Here is a 12,463-nt window from a genome sequence, read left to right on the forward strand (position 1 = left end):
CATTGTTTCACCTACAACAACAGCTTTCAAAGGTTTGTACTGTTTCGCATTTTAAAACACTTTACGAAGTATTTTTTGTTTCTGAATTCAAAATAAAAACTGCCTTCTGCAATACTTCACAAGTGTTGCCTATTTCTGAATTCAAAATTAACCTTCAATTGCATATTTTCTTATGATTTTAGAACACAATCAAGATTATTAATTTTTAATAATTTACAACAATCTTCCACTTGTTCTAATAATGACAAGATTCATTCCAGAAAAAGGAAAACAAAAATGTTAATACAGTTAAGTATTTTTCAATTTGAACTTAACATTGGCAAGGATAACACAAAGTTTAATCGGAACGTTAGGTACCTATGCTTTAAATTGTTATCCTTTGTGATTATACTGGTGCTACCTTACGCACATTCTTTAATGGTTCTTCGCCTACATCTCTCGTCTATCATTATTTATGGTCATGTGCTTTTCCTGTTTTCGTGATTTTTTTATGAGAGGAGCTCCTACTCTCACTTTGAGACGACGCCATCTCGAAATTCATATAGGTGAAGTTCATTTTGTATCTATTTCTTGAGATGCATATCCTCGATATAAAATTTCATTAAGAGTTTGAAAAAGCTCAACCCTCAATATGTAATACTCGACATTGTCATATAATGTTGCACAAACATCCAAATTAATGACTTGCTGTTACCCATTGAATTTTAGGTTAAGATTTGTTAACTTCATATTGGGTTGCTACTGTTGTCGGAACCCATATTTAAGGAGTTTCAATCTCATACCTCTTGAGGTAGTCTTTACTAAGTCTTTGGCCAGTGACTTAGTAAACATATCAACTAAATTATAGCTTATTTGTATATATGTTAGTGAAATGATCCATTCCTTAATCAATTTTCTCACGAAAGAATGTATAAGACTTATGTGCCTAGACTTTTCGTTGTATATGTCACTGAATTCTCTAGCTAGTTTGGCTTGGTTATCACAATGTATCAACACTTTCGAGACATTGTCCTTAGACAATGGAGTCTCCAACAGAAGGTCCATCAACCATTCTGCTTCTTGTCCAGCGGACATAAGAGTCACAAACTCTGATTTCATGGTCAAAAGAGTAAAGCATGTTTGTTTCTTGCTCTTCCAAGAAATTGCACTTCCATCTAATGTAAATATTCATCCAGTTGTAGATTTATAATCTCCAACTCTCGATATCCAAATCGCATCAGTATATCCTTCTTGTATGGCAGGAAATCTACCGTAATGAAGGCCAAAATTTTCTATTTTAAAAGATAACCAAAATTCTTTGTGATTTCCTTCCAATGTTCACCATTTAGATTGCTAGTAAATCTATTTATTTTACTAATTGCAAATGATATGTCAGATACATTGCATCAAATACATTAGACAATCAATTAAACTTGCATATTCCAATTGAGCCACAATTCTTCCATCATTATTTTAAGGACACTAGGATCAAATGGAGTATTCACTTTCTTGAAATGTAAGTTTTTGAATTTATCAAGTACTTTCTCAATATAATGTGTTTGACTAAGTTCATAAATTTCACTATTTCGTTTTACTTTGATCTTCAAAAGCGTGTCAACTAGTCCAAGATCATTCATCTTGAATGTGGAAGCTAGAAACCTCATTGTTTCTAAAATTCCATTCATCTCGTTGCTAATGATCAATCATATAATCAATATAGAGACCGATGAATATCACAATATTTCCGCACAACTTTGTGTACAAACACTTGTAAAAAGAATTAGAGGAAGAAGATTTTTAGATAATAATGCATGATGATGCAAGAAGGTTTTAAGATGAAGTGAAAGATAAAATTATGAGCAATTTAAAATAGTATAGTATAAATTTCAATGAGCACCTTAGTTATGTTCACTTGTTTCAAATATTCACTTGAACTTACATGTTTAACCTTCTTGTTCAACTTCATCATTGATGTGCATGACACATTTGATTCTTTTCTTTTTTGATAACTTTTGTCTTCATCAAAACTAAACTAGATATATATACTTCACAATCTTCCCCTTTTGATGATGACGAACTCTTAGAATTTTTATTTTGATAAGATTCAAAAGTCTCCAGTTAAATTATGTATCTCTCCAATGACAAAGACGAATTTTTGATATCATTGTTTTGACGTTTGTTTTAATCCATATAAAGATTTAACAACTTTCACGTCTTTTATTCATTAAGATCTCCATTTATGCACATTTCTATACAAGTCACTATGTGTATCTATTTTCGAACCATGAATCTCAATTCATTATGGCTAATTTGCAAATTTGCAACTTTCACCCTGGTAAACTTTGTATCGTCAATCACTTATTTTTTAACAAATGTGTGTTGCCATCCTTTTATTTTCTTTTTATAATTTAAAATATATCAATTTTTCTTATATATCATGAATAGCATATAATTTTGCATATGTCAGTTACTTTTACTTAAAATTATCATGTTTTTGTTGACGATGCATAGAATGATTCATATAATCAGATTTACTCACAATTTTAAAAACATCACTTTCAATTCATATTTTGAATCTCGATGTATGATTGAACATTCATTATAACTTATCAACATACATATATTCCACTCTTCTTCCAAACACAACAACACATGACACAATGTTAAACTATAGCATTTTTATATTTAAACTATGGTTTATGCATGATGCATAGTGAATACTATCAAATAGTTAAACAATAAGAGGAACTCACCAATTGGAAAGTGGATATTAATCACCATAATAAATAATATGTGTCAAATCCAAAGCAATCTAGAGCAATTTTGCTCTTACATTTCCAACAAAGGATTAAAAAACTTCAAATATTAAATATCAATCAAATTACAAACCACCATATCAATTCCAACCAATGAAACTCTCTCACCTCTTACCATCCTTTCAAGGATCATCGTGATTCATGATGTAGATTTTTCTTATGTTTAAAATGTCCTTACAACATAGTTGTTTATTATTTGATACTTGAAATATAAATTTTGGTTGCCATAATTCAAATATTATATGATTGTTAGAAAAATTAATTGAAATCAAATTGATTGACGTTAGAATCGTGAACAAATCACTTTTTTATAACATTTCGCGCACTGTCAAATTATCTTAGAATTTGTATGCATGAATACCCAGAATAATTCAGCCTATACTCGAGTTTGCACAAGACTGAGCAAATTCAAATATAGGGAAGATGAAATCCATAAATTTTGTGAAGAGGATATGTTTTCCTGAATCCGGAATACTCAAGTTATAAGTCAAACTGATGTTGTTTCCTAAGATTGTGATTCTTTATCAAACACACACTTTCAGCAACCAGTTTTACTAAATGTTGCATTGTTTTGTCTACAACAGCATTTTCAAACGTTGCATTATTTCGTCTACAACAACAGTTTTCAAATGTTGTATTGTTTCACATCCCGAAACACTTCACGAAGTGCTGTCTATTTCTAAATTCAAAATACAAATTGCATACTGCAACACTTCACAAATGTTGCCTATTTCTGAAAGAGAAAGTGTCATGCCTTAACCTGCTAACCTAAAGTCATACGTTTGAAGAAATCAGCGAAATAGTTCAATAATGGAAAAATATTTAAGGCGATTGTTCCACCGTTACTTTTGTAACAATGACATTCCTACTCCACGCCATGGTCAGACATTTTTGTAAGGTCGTGCTAATGTACACCCGACAAGTCTTGGAGCAACTGTTCTGAACCGATCAAAGGTCCAATACAACCAATGATGCACAAGTCCAATCATGATTATCCAACGCACATAGTCAGCACACGTAAGATTTAAAATATATTTTTTTAATTTTCACTTTTTACTATATTTATCTTGGACTCTAAAACTGACTTGACATTGGAGTGTTAACCTTACTTATCTCCTCTACACCACCATACCTAAGATCAACATCACTAATTCAAAAGTTCTACGTCATCGATCAACACCAACTCTAATTCTAAGATGGAACAATATCATTAATGAAAGACCAATTAATAAAGTTATACATAATTTTTTTCTAAGAATTAACTATAGTGTAAAAAACTAAAACTCCGTATACTTACTTAAGGAAATATTGTTAGGTAATTAGATGTATTCAAATATACGTGGTGTAATTCCATTTTCCAAAGACATTTATGTATTTTTAAAAAGATTTTTTTTTGCATTTTATTATTTTTTTAAAAATAATTATTAATTATAAATATCAAGGACTTATTTTCATACTCATAAGAAAATGTGTTTACATAATCATAAAAAAATATTTATATTAGTACATAAATAAATAAAAAATTATCATCAAAAATTAAATTATGAATTAGCTGTTTGCATCTATTTGACTCAATTATAACATGGTAGTAAATTATATATTTAAAATTGCATTCATTAATTAAACTATATTAATAGTTTAATTGTAGAAATATAAATTACCTGATTTGCATCAAAATGGGTGAGAAAAAGAATTATCTTAGACATTACTTACGACTGTGGATCCATAGTATAATAAAATCTCAAAAGTACATTGTAAGAGATGCTATTCAAGTAGCAATTTGGAGATGGATGTCTAACTCATATCTTTAATTTGGTACATATATAATGTTTATTTACAATGATTTTAAATTTTTGAAGATTTAGCATATGTTAGTATTAACCATGGAAAAATAGCTAAAAGTTTTATTCAACGATTTAATTATGATTTAATTATAATAAATTTTAATTCATATATAATAATCTATCTTGCATATTTTTAAAGACGGTTCTGATTTGATAGATATATAATTCTATCAACACAATGTAATCTTATATATTCTTTAATCAATAGTTTAAATTTTTTAATTAAAAAATCGATTGTAGAAAAGAGCTTGGAGTTCAATTTTTCTTCCTATATTTTTTAAGAAAAATAATATTTTTATAATAAAATTTTACAATATATCGTATTTCATTGTTTATTAATATGGTGAACAATAAAATATTCTATTAATAAATCTTTTTTAAATTTTTTTAAGAGATACAAATAGAAAATTGTGTAAGTAACCAACTTCATAATCTCCTTAATCAACATTTTATATTTTATTTATTAAAAATTATTTTTTATATTTGAGCATTTATCAACTTCATAATTTATTAACCAAATTTTTATATTTAAATAATCAATTTCTTTTTCCTAATAAAAATTAGGATAAATATGTTAGAGGTCCTCATAAATATGTCAACATTCAATTTTATTCCCTTTAATTTTTTTTTCAAATAATGGTCCTCACAAATTTTTTTCGTCCTTAAAATTAGTCTCTCCCGTTAGTTGTCACTAACGGAGACTTACATGGCATACCAAATATGTATTTTTTTGATACGTATGATTTTTATTAAATTAATTATTTTTATTTTATATTAGTTAAATTGTGGGGTTATTAACCTTTCCTAAATGTCCAATTGGGTCACTCAAAGTTATATAGAAAAACAAAAATCAATGAGGTCAATTATTTCGTTGAACATGCAGTGTGCATGTTGTGATTTCCAAAATTTGAGTTGTGCAGGTTTAATAATGATAACAATTCAAGTTGCATAGAAAAATTTGTACCAAGAAGCATGTGGGGTTACTAGTGTTGTTTGGGTTAGCACAAAAAAAGCTTGGCATTGGGAATACACTTTCTTCTTCCATTGATTTTGTTACACTTGCTCTTGGTAAATCACTTTACCATATCAAAGTTCCTATTGAAATGAATGTAACCAGGGTGTGATCAAGAAAGCGGAAAATCATGTAGAGGATATGTTATGGTAACATTACTTTATTTGTAGAAAATCATGTGGCTGGACATGTTTTCGTTCTCGTCTTTTATTAACACCAACCATCTTTAAAACTCCAAAAATATGAACAAACTAAAAGTTTCTAGCATCAAATTGTGTCAACCTGAAATTCTCCCTTTCAAATTCCTCAAAATTCTCTTCACCGTCGCTATCCTTTTTCCTCTTAACTCTATTTGCAAAATACTCATCCAAAGATCCATGTTCAACAAGCCTCCTCAAACTCCTCCCACCCTTCTCCCAAAACTCACCGTCCATGATCTCTTCAAACTGAATATTCTACTGCAGAGAACAAGTGTTACTACCGTTGTTGTTGTTGTTATTGACTTCAGGATTCTCCATTGAAATCCTCATAGGCCTTAATTGTTGCTGCGAATGCGAAGAACTATCTTTCCTTGGTATCTATTGCTAATATTTTCTAGAAACTTGTTGACAAAGTTTGTTAGAGGATATTTTAGTATTTCCTAAAGTCCCACTTGTATTTAAGCAAGTGAGTGGTGTGAACAAATTGTACCTTTTATTTCTTTTGCAATGTGTGTGTGCGTGTGTGTGTGTGTATGTGCATTTTCATGTGCAACCATTTTGTAACCATTTCAAGAGTAATGGAAATTTATTATTATTCTCTCTTCTTTCTCTTGTTCATCGTTCATATTTATCACCTTGTACACCAACAATTGGTATCTAGAGCTTCGGTTCAGACTCACAGGAAAATACCACGGGAAACACCAAGTGAAATAGTGAGGCGCTGTGTGATTGATTTCTGTTCGGAGAATCCGTGTTGAATTTCTGTTCAGATCGTAATAGAATCACATATCTTAATTATGGGGGATTAGGAAACACTGTGTTTAGGTGAAATCTGAGTGTATTGCACAAGGTTGAAAATGAACGGAAATGATAATCTGAGTACCAAGCTTCCAGTGTTCGATGGTAAGAACTGGAATCGTTGGATGATTCAGATGCGTGTGTTGTTTGGAGCTCAAGATGTTTTTGATCGTATCAACGACGATTACGTTTAGGTTGTACTTCCATAAAATACAATAGATACACAGATAAATGCTTGGCGTGATATGAGGAAGAAGGATCATAAGGATCTGTTCTACATCCATCAGTGTGTGGATGTGAACTTATTTGAGAAAATCGTTGATTCGACAACGGTGAAAGTTGTGTGGGACACAATGGTGCGGTGCTACGACAGTGATGCATCAGTGAAGAAGGTGAAGTTTTAGCCTCTATGTAAGCAGTATGAGAATCTCAGCATGAAGAACAATGAGAAGGTACCTGACTACATCTCCAGAATGAATTTAATCATAAATGAGACAGAGTCGTGTGGAGAAACTCTCTCTGAAGAAAGTATCATTGAGAAGGTACTTAGATCTCTTACTCCTCAATTTGATTACATCGTTGTAGCAATTGAACATTCTAAGGATATGAGCACCATGAGAATAAAAAAGCTGCAAAGCAGTCTAGAGGCACAAGAGTTGCGTCTGACTAAAAGATCCTCTGAGAGAGATGTAGAGCAGGCTCCAAAAGCTTCTTTTGTCAAAAAAGACCAGAAGAAGTCTTGGTCAGAAGCCAAGAAAAGACATGGTAGGTCTCAGAAGTCAGAAACTTCAACTTTTGGAAGTTAGAAGGGAAAGGAGAAGTATGACAAGAGAAAAGTTCAATGTTACAGTTGTAAGAAGTTTGGCCACTTCGTTGCAGATTGTTGGTCAAACTAGGAGAGGAAATCAGGAGAAGCAAATATAGCCAGAAGTTCTGATGATGAACATGTGCTATTAATAACTTTTGATTCTGATAGTGTGTCTCTAGAAGACTGGTGGTATATGGACACTGGTTGTTCAAACCATCTTATTGGAAATAAGAAATGGTTGGTTGATTTTGACTATAGGAAAAGAATCAAGATCATATGTGCTGATGATAAGTATCTGAATGCTGAAGGAATGGCGAATGTTAGAGTGATTCTGAATAATGGCAAATCCGCGTTAATTCAGAACATATGGTATGTTCCTGGCATGAAGAGAAATATGATGAGTGTAGGTCAATTAATTGAAAAAGGATTCTTAGTTACCATGAAGGACAATCTTTTGAAGTTGTATGGCTGTAATCAGAAGTTGGTTATGGAGTCAGAACAGGGAAGGAATAGAACATTCAAGGTGAATGTTAAAACTGCAGACTTTGAATGTCTTAGTGCAACAAGTGTTGTGAAGGAAAGTGAGTTGTGGCATAAAAGATTTGGTCATTTGAACTTCAGAAGCTTAAGGCATCTGAATTCAAAGAAATTGGTACGTGGAATTCCTTCAATTAAGAAACTAGAAAAATCATCCAATGTGTGAATGAAAGGGAAGCAACCAAGACTGCCATTTGCATCAGTAGTGGCTCAAAGAGCAAAGCATGCTTTGGGAGTAGTGCATTCTGATGTGTGTTGACCATTTCCAAAAATTTCACTATGAGGGAATAAATACTTTGTTTCATTTTTGGATGAGTTCACAAGGATGACATGGGTATCCCTTATAAAGTTCAAACACGAGGTATTTGCTGAATTTAAGAAATTTAGAATCAAGGTTGAGAAACAGAGTGGTCATACTCTAAAGATTCTCAGAACTGATAGTGGAGATGAGTATAACTCTATAGAGTTCAAGAAGTTCTATGAGGAGAATGGAATTGAGCATGAAGTGAATTCTCCATATACTCCTCAACACAATGGTCTTACTGAAAGGAGAAACCGAACTTTGCTTGATATAACATGGAGCATGCTGAAGGAGAAGAAGCTTCCTAACACTTTGTGGGGAGAAGTTGTTGCGACTGCAGCATATGTTCTCAATAGGTGTCCAACCAAGAAGCTAAAGGAAATTGTTCCTTTTGAGAGATGGACTAGAGATAAGCAAAGTGTGAGTCATTTTAGAGTATTTAGTTCTGTTTGTTATAAACATGTTCCAGATGCTACTAGAAAGAAGTTGGATGATATAAGCAAGGTGATGTTACTGGTGGGGTATCACAGTACATGTGCTTATAAGCTTTATTGTTCATTCACTAATAAAGTTGAAGTCACCAGAGATGTTATTGTGAAAGAGTCAGAAGTATGGGATTGGAGCAAGTGTTAATCCAACTTCGATGTAGAGTTAACTTCTAAACAGATCGATTATGATTATGAAGATGAGTCAGAGTCTGAAAATGATTCTGAGAGTGAGTCAGAATCAGAAGGTGAGATTGATTTTGAGGAAGAATCTGATTCTAATCCAGATTCTGATGGTGATTCTGATTCTGGTGGTAGTCCAGATTCAGAAGGTGGTCATGCTTCTGAAGTCGGTACTTCTAGAGTTCCAGCATCTAATATTGTTTTAGAATTAGAAGGTTCTGAACAATTTCAAAGGACACAAAGAATCAGAAACATTCCGAGAAGGTTTACAGAGTTTGACATGCTTCAAGATATTGAAGTAGATTCTGAAGGGGAAATTATCCAGTGTGCCATGTTAGTAGATTCTAAACCTGTGAGTACGGAAGAAGCTCTCAAGCAGAAAGTTTGGCTGAAGGCCATGAAATAAAAACTTGATGCCATAGCGAGAAACAAAACTTGGAAGCTGACAGAACTTCTAAAGAACAAGAAAGCCATCAACATGAGATGTGTTTATAAGGTGATGCTAAAGCCAGATGGATCAATTGGAAAACACAAAGCAAGGTTAGTTGTAAGAGGTTTTCTAGAGAAACATGGGTTAGATTACTTTGAAGTGTTTGCGCAATTGTAGCAAGATATGAAACAACCAGGTTGATGATTACGATAACTGCTAACAGGAATTGGCCTCTGATCGATGTAGACGTGAAATATGCATTTATTAACGGTCCATTAGATGAAGAGGTTTATGTGTCATAACCTCCTAGATTTGAGAAAAAGAATCAGGAAGGGATGATGTACATATTACACAAAGCGTTTTATGGACTGAAGCAAGCCCCTAGAGCTTGGAATCTGAAAATTGATTCATTTTTCAAGAAGCAAGGATTTCAGAAACGTGAGATGAAGTATGGTGTCTATGTTCAACATACTTCTAAAGGCAATATGATTAGGATGTATCTGTATGTTGATGACATATTGCTAACAGGAAGTTGTGAACATGAGATAGCTAAGTTCAAGAAGGAGCTGATGAATGAGTTTGAGATAACTGATCTAGGAAATATGGTCTATTTTATAGGGATGAAGATTATGTACTCTGAGAAAGGTATAATCTTACATCAGCTAAAATATGAACTTGAGCTTCTAAAGAGGTTTGAGCTACTGAATTGTAAAGTTGTTGTCACACTTGTAAGAACAAAGTTGGTTCAACAATGTATCTCTAAGATTTTGATGATAACAAAGGATGAAACAAAAATGGTACCCTAACGAAATTTTTCCTAAGTGTGAAGGACTCTGATCAAACAATCAAATAGATAAATCATCAGATATAGAATCCAACATTAGACGCTACTCAGAGGATATGTGACCAGAAGGTTCTGACTCTGATCAAACACAGGCACTAGCAAAACAAAAGAAGTTAGAAACTCTGATAAAGAAGAATGAATCCAGACTCTGAAGACGCACGATCTGAAGAAGTCAAGATTAAAGAGAAACTCTGATTCAATCAGATAGAAGTACCCTCTGAAGACGAACATTGCTAAACAAGACTCTGAATACAGGATTCGCTGACTCAGAAAGCGTAACCGTGAAGAAATCTGCATTTAGAAAGAAACTATTTCTAGAAGGAAGTTATGACCCACCCAAAACTGTTTTGGAAAGAAACAAGGGGAGTAATGACATTAATCATTCTTCAATGACCAAGATTCTGTCATCACCCAACGGTCCTCTCAAACTCATACAAAAAGAGATAAAACGGATCACAAGAAACACACCTGAGACGCACAAGAATACAAATTTCTCAATCATCTTCTTTCACTCTCTCACGAGCTGCTGCTCATATGTGAAAAACTCTGGTTATTAATTTTTGTAATATTTGCTTATTGTTAGAAGCACTGTGCATTACCAATCATTTTACTACTGAGATATTTCCTCAAGTGACTCTGTGAAGTCTGAATACTTGAGAGGGCTAAGGGATTAATTCTCTTAGACGGTTGTTTGTGTAATCTTTCAAGATTAGTGGATTAAGACCTTTTTGAAGGCGAAATCACCTTGGCCGGGTGGACTGGGGTAGCTTTGAATTTCAAGCAAACCAGTATAAAATTTTGTGTCAAACTTTTTATTCTGCGTGTGTCTAAGTTCTTAAAAAAGTTTTATTTTCCAAAACAATTCAAAACCCCCTTTCTTGTTTTTCTATACCTTCAACACCTGCTGATACAAGTCAGAAATTGGATTCTGATTCGGATGGTTATGATGTAGATGCGACAACGTTCAAGCAGTTGGTAGGGTCTCTGAGGTATTTGTGCAATACCAGACCTGATATTTGATATGCAGTTGGAATGATGAGTAGGTTTATCAGTAAATCGAAGTGGTCTCATTACCAAGTTGCTGTCAGAATTCTGAGGTATATAAAGGGAACTCTGAAGTATGGAGTTGTGTTCCCTTCTGGTGCTAAAACTGGCTCAGAACTTCTGAGTTACTCGGATTCTGATTGGTGTGGAAACATAGTTGACAGAAGAAGTACTTTTGGATACTTGTTTAAATTTCTAGGAAGTCCTATTTCTTGGTGTTCCAAGAAGAAACCAGTTGTTGTTTTGTCAACCTGTGAAGCAGAATATATTGCAGGTGGCTTCTGAATTTACTAAAGGATCTGAAGATCAAGGTAAACAGGCCTCTGAAGCTGAAGATTGATAACAAATCTGCAATCAATCTCGCCAAGAACCCAGTGTTGCATGGAAGAAGCAAGCATATTGAGACTAAGTATCACTTTCTAAGAAACCAGGTTCAGAATGGAGTGCTAGAAGTTGTGCACTGTATCACCTAGAAGCAATTGGAAGATATTCTGACGAAGGCGGCCAAGATTGATTAGTTTCTCCGCTTGAGGGATAGAAGTGGTGTTGTTAGTTTTGGTTAAGCTCAATATGAATTAAGGGATGATGTTATAATTAATTCATATTTTGTAGAAACTTGTTGATAAAGTTTGTTAGATGGTATTTTAGTATTTCCTAAAGTCCCATTTGTATTTAAACAAGTGAGTGGTGCGAACAAATTATACCTTTTATTCCTTTTGCATTGTGTGTGTGCTTTTTTCTGTGCAACCATTTTGTAATCATTCAAAGAGTAGTAGAAGTTTGTTATTATTCTCTCTCTCTCTCTCTCTCTCTCTCTCTCTCTCTCTCTCTCTCTCTTGTTCATCGTTCATCTTTATCATCTTGTGCACCAACATCTATAAAGGACAAGCTTGAAACTGTGTTAATGATGTTTCACTCCTTAATCTGTGAGTTGGTGACAACAATGTCGAGCTACAACATTCATCAAACATTGTCTAACCGACACACAGACATACACACACACGCACGCACGCTCGCGCGCACACACACACACACATACACACACACACGCACACACACACACACACGCACATCCATGCACACGCACGCGCACACACACACAATTTTAATAACTCAATTTGCATGAATAGAAAAATAAATAGAAAAATGCAGTGTGATGAAATGTCAGATAAAATTTAGGTA

This window comes from Lathyrus oleraceus, chromosome 7, assembly GCF_024323335.1.
Source record: "Lathyrus oleraceus cultivar Zhongwan6 chromosome 7, CAAS_Psat_ZW6_1.0, whole genome shotgun sequence".
Taxonomy (NCBI): domain Eukaryota; kingdom Viridiplantae; phylum Streptophyta; class Magnoliopsida; order Fabales; family Fabaceae; genus Lathyrus; species Lathyrus oleraceus.